Here is a 23,804-nt window from a genome sequence, read left to right as displayed (position 1 = left end):
TATTAGAATCATAATATGTAGATTGATCCTTGGACTTGGTCACAAAAATCTATCTGTTTTTTGTTTTTGAGGTATGTACGGACTTTACTAATTTGATTTTACAACTTTGAGCATGCAAAATAATATTCATAAATAATGTACAAACACAGGACGAAACCTTGGTATCAGAAAGCAATGGAGGTGGGGAGCCTATGGAGAACAATTTCCAATAGGTCCACTACCACTAGAAACGACACTACTTCCACATTAACGATATGGAAAACAATATCCAAAACGACAACATAAATGTCAAGTAGTAGTAATGGTGCAATGACACCAAATTCTAATAACAACAGACAAAATAAGCTAAGGAAGTGTAGCTCTCTCAAGGTGGCAACTTCATATAGACTAGGGTTTGCCTATGTGCACCCATATCATCCTACAATGAAGTGTTTAGAGCTGAGATGAACATTCCTCCTAGAAGGAGCAACAGCTTTCCCAGATCATCATCATCATCAAATAACAATAATAATAAGCTGAGTTCATCATCATCAGGTGGTCATCATCATCATCTTCAAGATCATAATCATCAGACTAGGGCTTCTACAAGTGGGGGGCATAGCATGGAAGGTAGAAGAGTGATATTCAAAGGGAAATCATAAAGTGAAGATGTTTTGATGAGAAGATTTGTGGTGGATGAAGAAGCTTCTATGATGCAACTCAGGAGAAGGAACCAAATGGAAGTCATTAGAAGAGGAAATCTCATGAGAAGGAAGAAGCTTGGCCCTAGTCCTCTTAGGAGAATGGTCATGGCTACAAAAACTACTACTACTACTCATCACTAAATTTGTTAATTCATTAATTTATTACTTACTTTTATATTATTTAAGCATTATTAATTAATGTTTCTTCACTTCACTTCACTTAACATTAATATATATGGGGAAGCACAATCTTTTTGTTCGTAATGATGATGGTGATGTGAAGAAAGAAAACCATAGACTTTCACTAAACAAACTCTTCCTTAATTTCTTTCTAAATGGACTAAAAACCAGAAAGGAACCAATACTAAAGGGGTGGTATTGAACCTGAAGATATAGAAGTTAGTAACAGCATATTGGTAATGAAAAAGTATTGATATTGATGGTTTCAATGCTAACAGATAACAACTTAAGCCAATATTAATTACTAATATTCTATCATTGTTTGTGATATCCTTGCTGGTAAGGGAGAAGAAGAAGAAGAAACGGAGTTAATGATTCAGAATGTTATATCTTTGCTTTTGCTTGATCAACTAAATCTAATTGGTACTGTTGGGGTAGCTAGTGAGAAAAGGAGTGGAAAATGTGGATTCAGTAATAGATGAGAGATATCATATCAGAAAAGAGAAATTGATCTTGAATATTATAGATTAAGAACATGGTTGAATGTGACACATGTCAATATATATACCTTAGGAACATTGATATTCATATACCATCAATTTTACATACAGATTCCACAAGTATCGAATATCTCAACTTGGACAAGATCTAGCTATATACATATAAATATGACAAATAGTACCACACAAACCCCATATATCGAACCCATCTTAATTACTTAGCTCTCTCTCTTAATAATAATCTTATTCATATACTCATATTTTATAGACAAAGGTCATTTGAATTACCAAGTGTTTTCCTTCCTGACTTCCTTCTTCACCTTCCTCTCAGCGTCTTCTTCAGCGAGTTTTTCTGCAACAAGCTTCTTGTGAGCTGATAGAAGCGGACCCTGCAATGCACACCCATTACATATATACAAGAAGCTTGTGTTTATACATATTTGTGTACATAACCCACAAATATATATATACACACCCATTTGCATTTGACGAAAACCACCCTTCCGCAAAACCCCTCAAGCTTCGATTTCATAGAAACCCCTCAAGCTTTACTCCCCGCCCAGGGAAGAAACCGAAGCATTTGACGAAAATAGCCTTCTGCAACCTCTTCTTCTTCGTCTTCGTTTCGCTTGGGGAATCAGGAGAATAAGGGTTTTCGTTTGGGGATGGCCTGAGAAAGAACATTTTGGCTCTGAGTATACGGTATACCCTGATTACACTGAAATACAGTATTTGTTTCGGGGTCCCGCCCCGCCCCGCCCCGCTCCAAAACCCCATTTTACCATGCATTAATATGTTCCTCTTTTATTCATGGGAAAATTACAAAACACACGACATTCTCTACAAAAATTCAAACGACTAAAATTATTATGATAAATGGGTGGAAATTACCTATTTTTATTTTTAAGATGTCTTTTGCAAGCCTACTTTATATAGTTTTTAGTTAAATAGTTTTTTTTATTAATGAAACTTTGTTATTATCCTTTTTACCTTTAAAATAATATAATATTAAATCAAAACAAAAAAACTCTAAAAACTATTTTCTTCTTCTTTCTCACTCATCTCACCCACCTACCCACAACCACCCTCTCCCTTCCCATCACCGCCACCGCCACCGCCACCACGCCTCTCCACAAATTTGGCCAACAATATTACTTTATATGAGTTTTTATTAAAAATAAGATTTGATGTTGTTTTTGTAGATTAAAAGTATAAAATGATTTTTTTAGTAGAATGAAAATATTAGTAAGGAATTGAGTTTATTTCTGGAGTTTTATGGAGCTTAAAGCTTGAAAATCTGAAAATTTTAATGGTGGTTTTGCCATTTTCGGGGATAGAGAAACCCAGAATTTTTCGACAACTTGCTAATTTTTCGACAGTTGTCTGATATTTCAGACTAGTTGTCTAAATTTCAGACTAGTCATAGTATATTTTCGACCACCAGTCTAAATTTTAGACCACATGTCTAATTTTCAGACAGCATGTCATTATTTCGACCACTTATCAAATTTTTAAACAAGGCGCCGAATTTTCATATTTTCATTTTCTTATATAATATTTTAATTTAAGTAATACCAATAATTTATATTTGTTTGTTTGTCGTATTTTTTATTCAGATGTCATCGAAAAACATTGTAATACTATGTGATGGATAATGGAAAAAGAATGAAGACTCATGGAAATTGATTTCAAATGGCTCACGATCAAGATCAAGTTTGGTACAAACTAACCTCACTTTTGAGGAGTTAGTTGAACATATTTATGAAGTTACAAAACTCGATCGCAACCTCTTCGATATAGAATTAACTTACAAGGTAACAACGATGGTGGAAATTGAACTGATTGCAATAAAGAATAGTAGAGACGTTGTTAGTTTCTTTACATGGCAAGAGCGTGATCTAATTCCATTATGTGTGGGTTTGATAAAGAAGATGGAAAATGCACTCACTAAGGATAAACTTGTTATCAATGTTGATTGTTAGGGTCATTTTAGGCTGTGTTTTTAGTTATTTAGGATTGGTTAGTGCAGATTTACGCTTGTTTTCTTTTTGTTTCAGGTTTTAATGGTCAAGTGCATACTATGGCATGAGATGAGAAGAAACATGTTAAAAATGATGAATAAGATGGATTTAGTGTTGATTGTGGAGTCTCAAGACATCATGTGTGGAAGATACTACATTAAAGAGGCTCAACACACGTCGTTTATGTTCTATAACGCAATTCTGAGACTTTATGCCACATTTTGACAAGTATTTAATCACTTTCTGGAAATACGTCTAGAAATAGAAGTTGTAGATATTTCTCTTAGCTTTCCACATATTTTTGAATCATTTAATTCGGAGTTATATTGAAGGAGCTATGACCAAAATACGATGAGCTAACGCTGCAAGCTGTTCAAAAAGAGTCAGTTTTATTCTGTGCAAAGTAGCGCCCCAGCGCTGCCGAGAAACAGAGAGCATATTTTGATGCAGGTTATAGCGCCTAGGCGCTACGTTTCAGCGCCCCAGCGCCATCAATTTTCCAGAAACGTGTTTTGAGACTTATTTATAACGCCTCAGCGCTATCCCGTAGCGCCCCAGCGCTAGGGTCCGTACGGAAACACAATTTAGGGGAATTTTCAGGGGTAATCTTGTCTTTTCATGAAAAAATGAATTAGGGTCTATTATAACTTGATTATTGACGTTTTGAGAGGGGGGAGATCAGATTAAGCAAGGAGGCTAGAGAGGAAACCACAAGAAAATCCAGAGTTCTTTTTCTTTTTCTTTATCTTTTGATTCTATGCTTATGTTTGATTTAGTCATGTTTATGAACTAAATTTCTGTTTAGGTTTTCTAATTGACTCTCTTGAAACTCTATTATGATTTAATGCAATTATCTATTTCCTCTTCATTCTGAAATCTATTCAATTTGGGTTTATTGTGTATGTATTTGACTGCGCATCTCTTACATATGATTTACGAATTTGAATCAAAATCTGAAAAGTGAGATTTGAATATGCTAAAATTGAATAGACATAGACTTCAATTTAGAACGAGAGTATCAAATTGGTTTATGTGATTGAGGGTTGTATTCACTGCTTCCTATTGTTTGAATTTACCATAGAAATATAGGGAATTCACACTAGGTTGGGTTTTCTATTTCTTAACTCGAATAGTTAACACTTTTGCAAACCTATCATTTCAGTGAAGAAGAGTTTCAGTAGTAATTACATTAAAGATTAATAGAGTGGATAGTAGAGAAGATTAGGATTCCTAATTGTTTTACAGTGAATTTAATCCAAGGTTTTGCTAATATTTGTTATTTTATTTAAATTTTTTATTACTGTTTCTGAATATTATAGTCTTTTGCTGTGTCTAAAAGAATCAAGAATTCTAATTGATCAAATAGAAAGAGAAATTAATTGACTAGTAATTGAGAATTCAGTCCTTGAGGACGATACTTGGTTTTTACCATATTATTACAAATTGCGACTGTGTGCACTTGCATAGCTTAAAAATTCGCAACATTGATTCTACTGCAAAGGTTGATTATATTACAGACCTTTCTAGTGATGATGATTTTGATATTGCTGGTTTAAACGATGATAATGATGTTGGTTTAGAAGATGATGATGATGATGAAAAATACAGTGATGTTGAAGAGGGGGAAAGAAACAATATTGATGATGTTCTTGTTGAGGTAAATTTGAATGTCTCATGTCATGAAAATAGAACTTTTGATAGTGCATACATATGTAATGTTCCTGATTCTAGTTCTGCACCTCACACTGTTGAAGAAAACCACGGTCCACTTCCTCATGTATGCCATGATGATCATTGTAATGAAACAAGTCATGTTAGTAGTACACCAAGCTCAAATGCAACAAGTACTATTGAAGAGATTTTTTGTGTCACTATTTTGTAGATAAGAAAGAGTTGAAGATGAAAGCACACATGCTTGACCTTCCCATTAATATTAAATGAATAGGGAACAAAACAAACAAAATTCATTAAAAAATTAACCCAAGGTGTGGCAAAACCAAGTTTGAGCATGACCATCTCTAAGAAAGACCATTCAACTCAATCATATGTCTTACTCATATCCAATTTCATTACTGAAAAATATTTATTTCCCTGGTTTTGTGCACATGTGGTCTAAAACTAATGCAAATTATGCAATGAATTCCCAAAGTAGAGATTTGTATTTTTCATATAATGCTCTACGGTTCAATGCAATATTATTTTGTATATATGTGATTTTGATGCTTCAAAATAATCCTAAAATAGTCAGACCTACTACTTTGGATAGTTGAAATTATATCATAACCTTTCTTAGTAGTTTTACTAGGATATCCACCACTCACTCCTAAATCATCAAGTGATGGTTGGTTAACAAAATTTTATTTGAAAAATATTAATTATAATCCAATAATGACGATATGCACTTTATTTAGCTTTAATTATTGGACCGTTTATTTGGACATTTTCACAATTTTAGACCGGTAGTCGAAATTATTAGACAGACAGTTGAAATTTCAGACAACCAGTCGAACTTTTGAAATAGGCAGTCTAAATATCAAGCCAACTGTCGAAATCATTAGACAGGCAGTCAAAATTTTGGACAGCCTGTTGAAATATTGATACAAGTATTTTAAATGTTAGACTGTATGTCGAAAATGATACAGAACCTCTCAAAATTAATAATAACCTGTCAAACTATCAGATGAATGAGTGTCATGAGCAGCTCCTAACATCAACAAATCCCACATTCTCTCAAGAAATTCCACTAACTTCAAAAGACCTTCAAGAATTTCCTCAAGTGTGTTCTTTAGAGTAACCAAAAGTGAGAGTGAGAGGGGATGAACATGAATCTGCTAAAGTGTTTAGCCCAAAGCCCCATCTTGACTTAGTTCCAAATCCAAAAAGACATTTTTCCTCCTAAGCAAACTCAATTCCAAAACCAAACTCGTCTGAAATATCGACAGCTAGTCTCATATATCGACAACATGTCTAAAAATTTTGATACCTCGTCTAAAATTTTGGCAGCCCGTCTAAAACTTTCGCCACCTCGTCTGAAATTTCAACAACCTGTCTAAAACTTTCGACAGGTTGTCTGAAATTTCGACAAGTTGTCTAATATGTTTGAAATGTCCAAAAAGGCTCCAATAACACAATAAAACAAGATATATCTTAATTAACATTTTATAAACTTAAACAAAACTTAATCTTAATGAGTAGTAAATATTTCATTCAAACTACTATGATGATCAACTATTATGATCAATGGATCTAATGGATTCTAATCTTTATCAAACTACTATGATGATCAAGGATTGGGTGGTAGGTATTCTATTGAGGTATTACTATGATTATTATCTTTATACTATTAGAACAACACTTTATCATGTAGAATTGGATCTTAATTATACCTTTTTGACAATTAGTCGTGAGTTTCGACAACTTGTCTAAACATTTCGACAGGTAGTCTCAAATTTCGACAACATGTCTAAACATTTTCACAGATTGTCCAAAAAGTTTGAAAAGTACAAAAAGGCTCCAATAACTATATAACAATATATATATATATATTAATTATAATATCGTAATTAAAATTTTATAAAGTTAAACAAAACTTAATATTTATGAGATTATGGTGATTACAAATTGAGTGGTACATATTTCAATCAAACTACTATGATGATCAAGGATTGGGTGGTAGATATCCTATTGAGGTACTATTATGATGATTATCTTCATAGTATTAGAACAACACTTTATCGTGTAGAATTAGATCTTAATTATAATTTTTTGACAATTACTCGTGAGTTTTGACAAATTGTCTCAAATTTTGACAGGTAGTCTCAAATTTCGGCAACATGTCTAAACATTTTCATAGGTTGTCCAAAAAGTTTGAAATGTATAAAAAGGCTCCAATAACTATATAACGATATATATTAATTATAACATCCCAATTAACATTTTATAAAGTTACACAAAACTTAATCTTTATGACTTTATGATGATTACAGATTGAGTGGTACATATTTCAATCAAACTACTATGATGATCAAGGATTGGGTGGTAGATATGCTATTGAGGTACTGATATGATGATTATCTTCATAGTATTAGAACAACACTTTATCATGTAGAATTGAATCTTAATTATACCTTTTTTACAATTAGTCGTGAGTTTCGACAACTTGTCTAAACATTTTCGACCACCTGTCTATATATATCGACATGTTGTCTTATAATTCAACAACCTATCTAAAATTTTTGACCACCTGTTTGTATATTTCGATAGGTTGTGTTATGTTTTAACAATTTGTCTAAAATTTTCGACCACCAGTTAAAAATTTTGATATGTAGTCTAAAACTATCAACAACCAATTTCAATATTCAGACAACCTAGTTAAAACATTACATATCAAACCAAGTCCAAAATATGAAATCACACAATATTATCAAAACATTACATATCAAACCAAGTCCAAAATAAATCCAAAAACAATCATTTCTTGCATGTGGTTTTGTTGTGTCCATAACATCCACAATTGAAACATTTCCGTTGCTTTTTTCCCCCATCAACATCAAAAACCTTACCCTTTACTTTCTTTGATGATAATTCAGGTGCAGAATTAGTCTTCTCCTTTGGAAACTCTCATCTCGAAGGAATTCGTTTATTCTTTGGTCTCCCTGGGGGAATTAACTTTGTTGGTTTGATAACAACTTGAGACTTAACCTCTTTTGGAAGATGTCGTTCTATCTCAGGTGGTAAAGGGTAAATAGATTCTACACAGCCATCCTCCAAAATTAAGTCGTGTATTTTGAGCATAGACTATATACATCTACTCCACGATACATTGTCACAGCGACACCGTGAGCACATGGAATCTTATCAATGGCAAACTCTCGACATGTACAAGAATGTTGCAATCATTTTCGTTAGCTTGCAATTGCCATGTAAATAAACTAACAATGTCTCTACTTTTTTTTATTACAATTGGTTCAATCTCCGCCATTGTCGTTATCTTGTAAGTTAATTTCATATCGAAGAGGTTGCGATCGATTTTTGTAACTTCATAAATGTGTTCAACTAAGTCCTCATAAGTGAGGTTAGTTTGTACCAAACTTGATCTTGATCGTGAGCCATTTGAAATCCATTTCCATGAGTCTTCATTCTTTTTCCACAATCTGTCACATAATATTACAATATTTTTTAATGACATGTGAAAAAAATAATAATACAATAAACAAATATAAATTACTAGTATTACATTGATTGAAAATTTATATAAAAAATTAAAATCAAGCTGAAAATCTAAAAATTCGACAATCTGTCTAAAAATTAGACAACTTGTCTGATAATTCGACAACCCGTCTAAAAATTCGACAGGTTATTGAAAATATACGACGATCTGTCTAAAAATTAGACTACTTGTCTAAATTCGACAGATGGTCTAAAATTTAGACAGGTGGTCGAAAAAATATGACTACTGGTCTGAAATTTAGACAGCTGGTCTAAAATATCAGACTCATTGTCGAAAAATTAGACAAGCTGTCAAAAAATTATGGGTTTCTCTATCTCGAAAATGGCCAAAACCACTATTAAATTTTTCAGATTTTGAAATTTTAACCTCCATAAAAATCCAGAAATAAACCTAAATCCTTACTTATATTTTCAATATACTAAAACAATCATTTTGCATTTTAAATATACAAAAACAATATCAAAAATCTCATTTTTCATAAAAATATAAACTAACATTTTGAATGGGTGGTGGCCAAATTTGTGGAAAGACGGTGGCAGCCGATGATGAGCAGTGTTCGCCGGCGGTGGCAGCGGCAAGGGGCAAGGGTCGCTGGTGGTGATGGTGGTGGCGGCAGGATGAGAGTGGATGGTTGTGGATGGGTGTGGGTGGATGGGTGAGAGAAAGAAGATGATAGTTTTTAGGGTTTTTGTTTTAATTTATTATTATTTTATTTTAAGGGTAAAATGGGTAATACATAAAATTCATTAATAAAAGAGGTCATTTAGCTAAAAACTATTGAAACTAGGCCAAAGTGCAAATTGCACTATAAAAAGAGGCTATTTTTCCAAGGAGCCCATATTATTATTATTATTATTATTATTATTATTATTATTATTATTATTATTATTATTATTATTATTATTATTATTATTATTATTATTATTATATGCTTTACATGATTTTTTTAATTAAAAAGTCTAAATTATGTATAAGAAAATTTATCTTTTGTGTAAGACTTATTTTGCCCAATTACTCGTTTGAACCCTTTATTTTTAAAAATTAACTTTTAGACCTCGTGTTTTGTCAAAATATTAAATATAGGAATGGACAGATTGATTATTTGAACATTTCCCGTTTTGACCATTTATTTTTAAAAATTAACCTTTGGACAATGTATTTATTCAAAATGTTCAAAATTCTTTATAAAAAATTAAATTATATATATTATGTTTTATGTAATGGTTCACACCATTTGAACCTTGTATTTTAGCCAATTACTCGTTGGGACCTTTATTTTTAAAAATTAACTTGTGGACCTCAAGTTTTGTCAAAAGGTTATGTTGACTGCATTTTTAGCCAACGACGTGAGAACGTCAAATACGACAAACCTTCAAGAGAAATAAAAACGACACAGACGGTTTAAACAGGAAAAGTAAATAACACAGGAGATTTTTATAGTGGTTCAGCCCCGATTGTCGGTAATAGCCTAATCCACTTAGAGTTGTGATTTATTGATCCGTACTCAAGATCAGATGGATTAAGCCAACTGAGTTTCTTTAGTACAGATTGCAAAAATACAAGAATTCTCTCAAATGCCAGCACTTTCTCTCTCTAGAATACTCAGACCCAAATTTTCTCTCTCTAGAAAGAAGAAGTAGAAGAAGCCCCTCTCTCATCCCTTAAGCCCTCTATTTATAGGCTTAGGGTCATACAAACTGATATCCCTTAGAATTGGGATATTTTATTATATTTATTACATTTAAATTACAAAAAATACTCAAAATGTAACCAAACCCCCCATTTGTGGGAAGAATGAGAGATTCCCGCGTATCTTGTTGAAGCTGTTTCTGGGAATCTTGACTCAGTCCTCCTCTAGCTAGTTGATCCACCTCTCCTACTGACCACCCATGCAAGTGCTGGTCGGACATGTGCATGGTGGTAGGACAAACATTTGTTGGTCGGACGTGCATGGTGGTAGGACATGCATGGTGGTAGGACATGCACTTCTCTCCTCTATCATGGCACTCTCCTCTAGCATGCCATGTTTCTCCTCGGACCAAATCCTTGGGGTCTCCTAGGACCACCCTCTTGGGGTCTCCTAGGACCACTCTCTTGAGTTCTCCTCGGATGCACTCTCCTTAGCTCTCCTAGGATGCATTCTCCTTAGCCTCCTAGGATGCATTCTCCTTAGCCTCCTAGGATGCACTCTCCTTAGCCTCCTAGGATGCACTCTCCTTAGCTCTCCTAGGATGCATTCTCCTTAGCTTTCCTCGGACCAAGGTGCACTTGGCTTGGTTATGACATCTTTCAAGCAGTCCAAATTCTTCGTCAGTCTACCGGGTCCCTTTATCACAACTCTGAGGAGTCAATGTATTTATTGACTATTAATGTGTCTTTTACTGATCATGCACTGCCACTTGTCACCTTTATTGCCACGTTATTGATCTCCAATTTTTGGGTATAACAGGTTAAAAATAGGAATAAATAGATCAGTTATTTGAACACTATATTTTGGTCGATTACTCGTTTTGATTCTTTATTTTTAAAAATTAACCTTTTGAGCATGTATTTATTCAAAATGTTAAATTTTTTTTATAAAAAGTAAATTATACAAATATATATATATAATTTATGTTTTCTATAGGGGTTCAAACCAATTTGAATTTTGTATTTTAGTCGATTATTCATTTGGACTCTTTATTTTTTAAAATTAACTTGTGGACCTTGTGTTTTGTCAAAAGGTTGATTACCTGTTTGGATCCTTTATTTTTATGAATTAACATTTGGATCTCGTGTTTTGTCAAAAAGTTAAAAATACAAATAGATAGATCATTTTTTTTATTATATATAGATATTTTTAATCGACATCTACTATTATTTTTATTAAAATAAAAATGAGAAAAAAAAAGAAAATAGATAGAGTTTTTTCCTTAATTAATTAATAGCCATAAATTAGAATAGTAAAATAAAAAATGAGAAAAGTTAACGGTTACTTATATTTATAATTTAATTAAACAATTTTCGTAATTAAATATCTAATCAAATTTGAATTCAAATTAAAAAAATGTGAAAAAAGAAGAAAATAGAAATGGTGCTTTAGAGCAATTTTAGAGTGCCACATCATATAAATATATTAGAAAATATACCTACCTTCGCGTATTTTTTTTATAATAATTTTAAATATATATTTAAGGTAATTTTATATTTTTTTTGATAAATAGTATAAGTTGAATGTATTGGAGATTTTCTTGCAATAACAATTTAGAGTTACTTTGTATGAATTATGGTTTTTTTATTCATATGTATTATTTTGAAATGTAGTAATATTTATTCTTACCTCTGTAGAATTTTCCATCAACTGGACTACAGAACAATCAAATGTCTCTTCTACTACTTCTCCAAACATAATAGCATCGAGCTTTCTAGTATCATCTTGTAGTTGCACATATGCCCTAGCACTTAGAATGTATTTAAATATATTAGTTTTAATGTGAATATTAATAATTTTTTTATTATTTACTAATTTAAATAAAAAGTACTCACTGTGGTGTGGGGGTCCCTCGCTGTTTGCAGTTTGGATTTTCACAAATAATTATTTTGTCATACTTATGTTGTATTTTTCTATGGCCTGTTGCACACGACATGTAATAGTACATTTAGGCAGAATCAATTATATTTATCTTTGCTTCCATCCAAAAGTATGTTTTCTACATAAAATAAGAATTGTTCTTTAGAAAGTTTAAAATTGTATTTTGTTATTAAACTTAAATAAAAATAGTAATATTTACCTCCATAGGTTGCAAAGCCTTCATCGCACAGGGAATATCACAAATCTTTACGATTTTTTGAAGTCCACAGATGATAGAGTAGTAGATGGATGTGCCAACGATGTTTCAATGATACTTTTGATTTTCAGTGTATTATTATCCGCCCTTTAGAATAAAAAATGAATAGTAATACAAGTTAATAAGTATAGGAAGATTATATGAAAATAACATGTAACGACCCAACTAACATAAAGACCTCGAACCATTAAAACTACAAAGCATAACTACTATTTTGGAATACATACATAAGATAATATAACTTTATTAGAAAATCTAAAATAAGGGATCCCATTGTTATTACATAAGGAAAACAAAATATTTAATTAATTGTTCAAATACTAACTGCGGAAATAAAACATAAATACATAATTTAAAAAAAAAACTGGAAACAAAGCGTCATCCTCAATCTTTCCCATCAGTCCATTCATTCAGTTCTCGCCCAATACACATGCCAAAGCTGCCATGGATCCATCCCGCCTTCCAAGCTTATTTTCTAGCACCATCTAAAATAAAAAAGAATGAGCCTAATGCCCAGCAAAGATAATCTACTAAAACATACCATAAATCATAAGACTAAAAACATAAATCATAAAACATATGACGTAAAAATTTAAATCATAAAACATAGGACTACTGTAATGCCCTACTACCTTAGAGTCGTTACTAAGTGACTTTAAAACGAAAATTGTGCAACTAACTGACTCTACGAGGTTTCTAAAACCAAAAGTGTGACTTGATCAGAAGTTAAGGCTGTAGTCTTTGAAAATGCTTAGTTTCATTGAAAACATTAAGTGTCAAACATCTGGGATCCCAAAATAAGGTTTACAAAATATTTACAACTCAAAAATAGATTTACACCTGGTTAACTATCAAAAGAATAAGTTAATACAGCCATATACAAAATGCCCCCAACCAAAGCAGTCGGGCAGACCGAACATGTACGCGCCGCCCCCACGCTCTCCATACTCATGGCCGGTTGACTGACTCTTTGCTTTTACCTGCCACACAGAGCACCCGTGAGCCGAAGCCCAGCAAGAAAACTCATACAGTATATAACATATGCATAAAATATAGCTGACATATAAACCACTGATAAATAGGAAAACCATCAGACTGAACAAACACGGCCATGCCGCCCCAGAGGCCTTACCAAAGCCTGGGGTCTCGGTCCTTACCGTAAGGATAACTCATGTATCCATTGGGTCCCACCCTAGCTATAAGCACTCCATGTGCTAAGTGTTACTTCCGGCCCCAAGGCCGTACTCAGCCTTCGCCGCTCTCGGCCTTAGCCGTTCATTTCATTATAATCACACATATAGTACATTTCGAAATAATCATTCAAACATATAATAATTCATCTAAGGTTATAAATTCGCACGTGATACAATCTAGGGCCATGCCCTGCAACAACACTGTGGGCCCATGCCTTGTTCTCGGGTACTACGGTTTTCTTACCTTTCAATACGATAGCTTTGATCACCTGACTCCTCGAGCACGATCCCACTCGAGCCCTAGCGCTCACCTAAACAAAATCCATAAGTCAAAGTCATTACCAAACCTTAAGTCCAAAACCTAGCCTCGGGACCAATCCCGAGCCCCCGGGAAGTCCTAGATCCACAAAACAAGGTGGCGGAATCGAGCCCCGAACCCTAGGTCAAAATCCCTCAAAAATAGCCCAAAAACCCCTTTCTGGGAATAGTGCAGCGCTACAGCGCTCTAAAGAGGGCGTTATAGCGCTACAAGCAGAACCACACATCCCCAGAAACAGGGCCTAGCGCTACAGCGCCCAAAGACTAGCGCTGTAGCGCTAGTTGCAGACTGGCAACACCCAAAATCGTTTTCTGCGATTTCTTTCAACCATTGCAACCCCAAACTTGTCCAAATCTTTCCCAAACCCAAAAACAAACTTATCAACACCTCACACTCATCCCAAGCATCCCAAGAACTCATAACCCAAGCTCAAGCAACCCAAAACTCAAGATCTACCATAATGAACCCTAAACCCAGAAATTCAGTCAAACATAAAAGTTAAAGACTTAGAAATCATACCGTGGATGGAAATTCGACCTTGAGTTAAACCCTAGACCTCCTTAGCTTGCTCCTTCTCAACCTTGGCCTGAATTCCCCTAAAATCCCCATCAATTCAGCTTAGTTACACAGCTCAAACCAGTCAAACCCTAAAACTGAAACTTCTAAAAACTTACCTCAATGTTTGATGTGTTCTTGCTAATCCCTTGCCAATCTTCAAGTCTAGCTTAGGATCCTTGATGCTCAGCCTATCCTAGCTCGCCACTGAGCTTAACTCCAAGAAAAATGAAGGGAAATAGTGGGAGAACCACAAACCGATCCTTTGAAGAAAACCCACACTATTTTTTCTCTCTTTTTTTTTTCTTCCTTCTTTCTTTCTTTTTCTTCCTTCTTTCTTTCTTTTTCTCAGCCTTATAACTCTATTCTACCAATCCCACTAAATATAAAGCTTCATTTAACTTATCTCTAAAAATCCTAAAGACCAAAATGCCCTCCCTATTAATTCTAAACCTTTTTGTCCATGTAGGGCCATTTTAGTCATTTTACCCAATTCCCACTAATTCCTCGAGTGTCTCTAATAATTTCCCGCTTGCTACCTAATACCTGATTAATCACCAAATATACATTCCTCATCATCAAGATTAACCTCAATATATTTTCCAAATTCCCATTTAAACTCCCCAGGCTTGACCCAAGCCGGGTATAAATTCCTGCTTTGACTTTTCCGCTAACCTGCTCATTCTAGGATCGTCTCGAGTCACAGATCACAGAAATCAACACAGCCATGCCCAAAATGGCCAAATTACAATTATGCCCTTTCTAACACAATCAGGTCTACATGCATACTAATACACATAGCCATGCATCTCAAATAGTCAAATAGTCATATAACATGCTTTAAATCATAATCATGCATTTTACTCAATAAAGGCACGCACACAAATCCCATTATGCCCTCCAGGCACACTAATCAAGGCCCTTAAGCCTTATTAACGAATTTAGGTCGTTACAACTACAATATTAATGGCCATTAACTCATTACCATAGTATGTGATAGAAACTATTTAGGTCCTCTTGCTACTATTCAAGGTAGGTTTAAACACAATATAGTATATGATAAACCATCTAGGTCCTCTTGCTACTATTCGAGGTAGGTTAAATCATAACTATAATCTACGATAATGATAAAAATCTTGGGATTTGCTTATTTCCTATCTAAGCAACTACATTTTCCACGCGACTACAACATAAAACATATAGCACATAAACATGATTGTAACACATAAAATCTAACCTATTTTCCTTACCAAAAATTGGGATATTGGAGACAAGAGCGGGATTCAAAACTCCTAAAACCAAACAGTAAAATCATAAGTTTTCTAAAGAAAAGAAGAAGTAGAAAAGAAAATATAAACCATCAAGATAAGAACTTACCAAAAAATCTTAAGTTTCAAGAAACTCAACACCTAACCAAAAGCCATTATAACAAGTTAGGATTTGAAAAAAAATGAAAAGAATAAGAGGAACTATAATGAACTAAACCTGAGGATAAAGAATACCTTGGATATATTAGAACTTCGATCTACACCTCAATACAGAAATATCACTCTATCTTACTTCCCAAGTGTTTAGAAAAGCTTAGATTGGAAAGATTTTAACCACAAAACCCTAGTGTTTCTCTCTAGAATGAACTTAGCAGCTTGAGGCTCTGAAGAATGCTTGAATGATAAAGCAAACGGTTGAGTGAAAGGTCATATTTCTCGAGTTCAAGGAGTGAAACAAACTCCTTTTAAAATGAATAAATAATTGAATAAAAATGGAATTTTATGCTCAACAGATGCCCAGAACTCAATCAAAAACGTTCAAGAGCAAGTCCACGTTGTTGAGGGTTGTTTCTAGCTCAGATTCCACGGACTTTCAAAATATGTGTGTGAAGTCGATATATCGCCCCTATAGGCGATATATTGCTTCCCCCATATTCCTGAGCCTTCATGGTTTCGTTCGTGCGAAGTCGACTTGTTTTCTATATCAATCGTAGGCGATATATCAGCCCTGCAACGCCCTACTACCTTAGAGCCGTTATTAAGTGAGTTTAAAACACAACTGTGCAATTAACTGACTCTACGAGGTTTTCAAAGACCAAAAGTGTGACTAACCGGAAGTTAAGGCTGTAATCTTTGAAAATACTTAGTTTCATTGAAAACTTTAAGTATCAACATCTGGGATCCCAAAAATAAGGTTTACAAAGTATTTACAACTCAAAAATAGATTTACACTTGATTGACTATCAAAAGAACAAGTTAATACAGCCATATTCAAAATGCCCCCAACCAAAGCAGTCAGGCAGGCCGAACATGTACGCGCCGCCCCCACGCTCTCCGTACTCATGGCTGGTTGACTGACCCCTTGCTTTTACCTGCAACACAGAGCACCCGTGAGCCGAAGCCCAGCAAGAAAACTCATACAGTAAATAACATATGCATATAATATAGTTAACATATAATCCACTGATAAACAAGAAAACCATTAGACTGAACAAACACGGCCATGCCGCCCTAGAGGCCTTACCAAAGCCTGGGGTCTCGGTCCTTACTGTAAGGATAACTCATGTATCCATTGGGTCCCACCCTGACTATAAGCACTCCATGTGCTAAGTGTTACTTCTGGCCCCACGGCCGTTCTCATCCTTCGTCGCTCTCGGCCTTAGCCGTTCATTTCATTATAATCACACATATAGTACGTCTCGAAATAATCATTCAAACATATAATAATTCGTTTAAGGTTATACATTAGCACGTAATACAATCTAGGGCCATGCCCTGCAATAACACTATGGGCCCATGCCCTGTTCTCGGGTGCTACAGTTTTCTTACCTGTATCCCGAGCTTTCCGATGCACCAAGGTCACAAGCACGGTCCTCTAGCACGAGCCTTTCCAAAATCCTAGTCACAACACACATAAAACACTTTTAATACTAACGAAACCCAAAACCACTTTCCGGGACCAATCCCGCACTCTCAGGACCTCCAAATTCATAAAACAATGCATCGAAAACATCCCCCGAGCCCCCGGAACAAATGCCCAAAATTGCAAAATTTCCCATCCTGAAAATAGCCTAGCGCCGCGGCGCTACCCGTGAGGGCCGCGGCGCCCAGAGAAGTCAGAAAGCCCCCCCCCCCCTGACTCAGCCTCGCGCCGCGGTGCCGAAGAACAGGGCCGCGGCGCCCCTATGCGAACCCAGAAATTCAGGGTTTTTCTCCTGCAATTCCCTCCTCCAAAACACCTCTAAACCAACCCAAACACATATCTCAACCCCAAAACTAAATTGAAACCTCAAATGAACCATCTAACAACCTATATACACTAGCATCAAGATCATAAACACAATCACACCCAAAAACCCACACCTTTGATTTCAACTTCAGAAAATTTAAACCCATAGCTCAAAACTTAAACCATGCTTCAATTTCTTAAACCAAAACATAAACAAACCTAAAAATTGCATAAAATCCTTACCTCAAGTGGAGAATACAACCTTAAGCTTCTTTGATTCTCCTCCTAAATTCCCACTTCAGCCCCTTCTACTCTTCTTCTTCTTTTTCTTCTTCTTGCCCTAGCTTTTTCTTTCTTCTAGTTTTTCTTCTCTTCAATTTTTATCAAAACCATCATATAACCCAAAGCCCAAACCGTGTACCCCAATATCCCAGCTGCAAATTGTCTAAATCCCTTGCCAAAAGACCATTTTACCCCTTCCTAATAATCCTTCCTAACTAAACCTTCAAGGGCACTCAAGTCCTTTCACTTCTATTTCAATTCTACCATTTTCTATCTAAAACTTGTTACTCAAAGCAGTTACAAACGGTTACACAGGTTACTCAATTGCCAATAACTATAACCATTAGTTCTCAATTCAACTTACAAAATTCCTAAAGTACCCCTAGGCCCCTTCCGAGTCGGGTACAAAATCCCGTTGTGACTTTTAGACTAATAGCTCACTAGGACCGTCTCGACGCGTGCATCACAATTAAAACACCACACTCACGTGGTACAAATCACATAATATAATTATCACATTTATGCCCTCAACGGGCCAAAATCACCAATTTACCCCTAACATACAAACGGGGCCCACAAGCATAAATATACAACCTAATCATGCATTCTAATCACATAATCAATCAAATTCATATATTATCATGTTAATTCATTTATTGCCCTCCAGGCACGCTAAACAAGGTCTTAAACCTTATTAGCAACTTGGGGTGTTACAGGCCCCTATAGCTGCGATGTATCGGCATACGGTGATATATCAAACACATTTTTGCACACTTTCAGCACACTTGAATTTGTTTAAACAACTTTGACTGAGTAAAACATGATCCTAACAACTGAGGGAAGGTTCTAGACTTTGTTAATTTATTCATCTAAAATCCTTAAATCCTTAATAAACATGCATGTGACAAGTGTCACGTTCTTAATTATTCTATCTAAACCTTAGGTTATCATAAATATCATTTCTAGGACCATCTACATTAATCAAACCTTATGTTAAAATTAATATTTCTAAATTATAGGCTAAACTTATAAAATCCATAACTAGCTCTATGAGTTTCCAACTATATCCCGGCTTGAACCAATAACCATGAAAACTAAAATACTTAGGTACTACTACTATTATCTAGCTAAGTAAAATTCCGAGATGCTACAATTCTCCCCTACTTAAAAGAATTTCGTCCTCGAAATTTAGTTACCAAACAATTTCGGATACCATGCTCGGATGTCTTCCTCCAACTCCCACGTTGCCTCTCGTTCTGTACTATTACTCCATAAGACCTTGACTATTGGAATACTCTTAGACCGTAATTCCTTCACCCCCTTCTCTAGGATGTTAACCGGTCGTTAGTCGTAACTCAGGTCTTTTTGAAGTGCTAATGTATCGTACTTGAGAACGTGGGATGGGTCTGACACATATCTACACAACATCAAGATGTGAAACACATTGTGGCCATCGGTTAGAGCTGGCAGTAGGGCTAATCTATATGCTACTGGTCCCACCTTGTCCAATATCTCAAAAGGACCTATAAACTGGGGACTAAGTTTGCCTTTCTTCCTAAACTGCTTCACTCCTTTCATAGGAGATATTCTTAAGAAGACATAATCTCCGACTTTGAATTCCACATCTCGTCGCTTGGCATCCACATAACTCTTTTTTCGACTCTGAGCAATGAGCATACGCCTTCTAATCAACTCCACTGCATCTTGAGCCTTCCTAACAGCTTCGGGTCTAAGAAGTTGTCTTTCTCCTACCTCGTCCCAATGTAATGGCGACCGACGCTTCCTTCCATAAAGTAGCTCATAGGTTGTCATATCGATAGTTTCCTGGTAGCTATTATTGTAGGAGAAATCTATAAGTAGCAAATACTTACTCCACGATCTTCTGAAGTCTAGTACACAAGTGCACAACATATCTTCTAAATTTTGTATGGTACGCTCGGACTGTCCGTCAGTCTGAGGATGAAATTCCATACTGAGACTTAGCTTGGTACCCATGGCTTGTTGCAAGCTTCCCCAAAATTTTGATGTAAACACTGATCCTCTATCAGATACTATGATCTTAGGGATTCCATGCAATCGTACAATTTCTCGAACATAAATGTCTGCGTACTAGTCCGCAGTGTACGTAGTCTTGATAGGCAGGAAGTGAGCTGACTTGGTGAGTCTATCTATCACAACCCAAGCCGAGTCATGTTGCTTATTTGTTTGTGGTAATCCATCATGAAGTCCATGGTTATGTCTTCCCACTTCCATTCCGGAATACTAAGCAGTTGCAATAAACCTGGGGGTCGCTGATGTTCCGCCTTCACTTGTTGGCATATTAGGCATTTGGACACATATTCTGCTACGTCTTTCTTCATTCCCGGCCACCAATATAGTGTTTTAAGGTCATGAGTCATCTTTGTAGACCCCGGGTGAACTGAGTATGGAGTAGTGTGTGCCTCTTCTAAAATCTTCATCTTAATCCCAAAGTCATTCAGCACGCACACCCGGCCTTTATATCTCAAGAACCCATGTCCTGATATAGAGAAATATGTAGTCTTGCCTTCTTTGACTGCAGCCATATGTGATACTAATGTGTCATCATGCCCTTGCCCGATCCGTATATCATCTAGTAAACTCGGCTGGATGGACAAGTTAGCCAGTTGACCCATGACTATTTCTATTCCGACGTTAATCAGCTCTTGTTGTAGCGAATTTTCTATTCCGGATAATGCTGCCAGATTTCCGTAACTCTTCCGACTTAACGCATCTGCAACTACATTCGCTTTTCCTGGGTGGTACAGGATTTCGCAGTCATAATCCTTTACTAGTTCTAACCACTTGTGCTGCCTCATGTTGAGTTCCTTTTGTGTGAAGAAATATTTTAATCTCTTGTGGTTCGTATAAATCTCACACCATTCTCCATAAAGATAGTGGCGCTAGATTTTCAATGCGAAGACCACCGCTGCCAACTCCATATTGTGTGTTGGATATCTTTGCTCGTATTCCTTCCGCTACTTTGAGGCATAGGCTATCACCTTATCATTTTGCATGAGCACACATCCCAAACCTTCCTTGGACGCATCACAATATACTACAAACTTGTCGTTGGGTGTCGGTACGCAAAGTACTGGTGCTGAGCATAATTTGTCTTTGAGCAACTGGAAGCTCTCTTGACATCTATGCGTCCAGATGAACTTTTGTTGTTTCTGGGTTAGGATGGTAAGCCGAGTGGCTATCTTAGAAAATCCTTCTACAAATCTCTGATAATAGCCTGCTAGCCCGAGAAAATTTCTAACCTCTGATGCATTTTTAGGTTTTGGCCAATCCTTCTGTAACGACCAAAAATTACTAATAAGGCTTAAGGACCTTGATTAGTGTGCCGGGAGGGCATAATTGGAGGTTATGTGAATCAATAGTGTGAGGATGCATGTTTATGAGTATTTGGTGAGCATGCGGGCCCTGTTCGACTGGTAAGGGCTTAATCGTAATTTTGGCCCGTTAGGGCATAAACGTAATTGTGTGTGATAAATTGTTGAGACCACATTATTATGTGGATAGGTAGATATATATAAGTGAAATATGTGAGAACCAGATTATTATGTGGATAAATATGCAGCCGGTGACATGGGGCGATCCTAGGGAGCTAGATAGCAGGAAAGTCACAATGGGGCTTAATGCATGACTTTGGGCAAGTCAGGGGTACTTTAGGTATCGTGTAGTGATTTGGAATATCGGGTGATGAAAATAAATATATGGAGATATATTTGAGGTTAGAATGTTTAGGCGGGAGTACTGGGGAATTTTACTATTTTGCCCTCGGGGACGTTTCCGGTACCCCAAGCTTTGGGATTAGTCTAACAACCTAAGGATATACTTGGAAAGACTTAGAAAATACTAGATAGAAAATGTAAACCGACCTTTCAGCCTTCTCTCCTTTCTCTCTCTCTCTTTCCTCTCCCTCTTAAGGAAGAAAACTCTGATTTTGTAAAGGGAAACCAGCTGATTTCTGGGAATTGAAGGGGATAAGCTAGAGGATTAGCTCAAGAACTAATCAAGGACTGAGATGGAGCCAAGGTAAGCTTTGAATTTTCGTTTCTGAGGTTAGGAATTTAGAGAAATGGCTGAGTTTTAAATATCTGTGATTTTGGTGTTTAAGGTGGAAATTGAGGCTTGAAACTTTGAAGATAGGTCTGAGGACTCTTGGAGAAACTATTCTAAAGCTGAGGTAAGGATTAATTTGAAGTTTGATGGTTGAATTTGAGAGTTTTCATGGCTGGTTTTGAGTTCTGTGGGTTTGAAATTTCAGAGGTTTGAATTGGGATTTTAGTGAGTCTTAGACTGGATTTTTGGTTGGGTTGTGTTATCTAAATCATTATAATGTTGTTATTATTAATTGGTTTTGAGTTGGGGGCTTTGGGATGGCTTAAGGTGAGGTTTAGAGATTGAAAATGGTGGTTTTTTCTGGGTTCGAAGGGTCGGGCCGCGGCATGGTTCTTGGTGAGCCGTGACCCTTCGAAGTTGTTGTATGCTGAGGAAGGAGGACGGGCCGCGGCATGGTCCAAGCAATGCCGCGGCCCTTACCTGTTTTTGTGGCCATGGAGGGTTCTGTCAGGGGCTATGCCGCGGCATGGATGGCCCATGCCGCGGCGCTTAAGGGATTTTGGGATTTTGAGAATTTAGGCTTAGGAATTTAACCTAGGGTGCTCGGGGTTGAGTCTTTTACCATATTTGGTGAAGTTCAATGTTCCGAGAACTAGAACTTGGTTTAGAAGCTCATTTAAGATTGTTAATGGTAACCTTTATCTTGGTTGTGACTAGGTGCTAAGCTAGGGCTCGGGGATCGGATCGCGCTCAAGGAACATCGCTTATAACTAGCTCGTTTGAAAGCCAAAGGTAAGAAAGCTGCACCTGATTATGTGGCTAGGTTGGGACTAAGTGTTCCCTATGTTTGTATGCATCGTTATGTGAATGTGTTTAACCATGTGGACATGGTGGGACTAAGAGCTCCCTACACTTGTATATCATGTCATGAGATGGTATTACTATGCCATGGGACATGCGATAGCCGGCCTAAGAGTGTCGGAATCAATATTGGCGCACAGGGCGCGACTCGGCCACTGGTAGCTGAGGCAGCTTATCTATCACTGAGCTTGGTTAAGCTGGCCGGAGTCAGTGAGTATTACACTAGGGGCAGCCCAAGAGTGCCGAAGACAGTGTATTAAATAGAGGGTGCGACTAAGGGCGCTGACCCTAAATATCATTTAATGATGTGATGAACTATTGATTATGATTGTGAATATTGTGTTATGAACGTGATTTGATGGCTGTTTGGATGACAAACTATTAATCTGTTGTGTGATATCACTGATTGGATAAATGTTATGAAATGCTGAATTCTTGGTTGTGCATTGTGAAATATTTGATAGATGATGTTGATCTTGCTATGTTATCATGCTTTCTTGCTGGGCCTTGGCTCACGGGTGCTACGTGGTGCAGGTAAAGGCAAGGGTAGGCTGAATCAACCATGAGTTGGAGAGCTCTGGGGGCGAGGTGTACATTGTCAGCTACTCGGCCGCCACGGTCGAGGGATTGTACAGGGACGGAAACCTAAAATGTATATTTTGCCATTAGAGTGGCTTGAACTATTTGTAACTCTTGGAATTTGTTGTAACTAAGACGTCTAAATCCTGTTTTGAGTTTCCATGTATTAAACTGTCATTTTTAACAAAAATAGCCTGTTTGTGACCAAAATCTTTTATTCCTAATCTGTTGACGACTTGGAAATCACACTTTGTTTAAACGACTTGATTAGC

The 23,804-nt window shown here is 36.2% G+C and overlaps 1 long non-coding RNA gene and 1 pseudogene across 1 annotated transcript; one reads left to right on the top strand and one right to left on the bottom strand.

The window, feature by feature from the left end:
- Window positions 1-135: 135 nt before the first annotated feature.
- Window positions 136-1,103, top strand: LOC133832498 (uncharacterized; annotated as a pseudogene).
- A 253-nt stretch (window positions 1,104-1,356) lies between these two features.
- LOC133829129 (uncharacterized) lies at window positions 1,357-2,151 on the bottom strand. The gene is made up of 2 exons (XR_009891553.1): window positions 1,839-2,151; window positions 1,357-1,752 (listed from the first exon to the last, which is right to left on the bottom strand). It is a non-coding gene; the product is annotated as an uncharacterized LOC133829129 (long non-coding RNA).
- Between the last annotated feature and the right edge of the window lie 21,653 nt (window positions 2,152-23,804).

The sequence above is a fragment of the Humulus lupulus genome, chromosome 4 (genome assembly GCF_963169125.1).
Source record: "Humulus lupulus chromosome 4, drHumLupu1.1, whole genome shotgun sequence".
NCBI lineage: Eukaryota > Viridiplantae > Streptophyta > Magnoliopsida > Rosales > Cannabaceae > Humulus > Humulus lupulus.
This window is presented reverse-complemented; position numbering and strand designations above follow the sequence as displayed.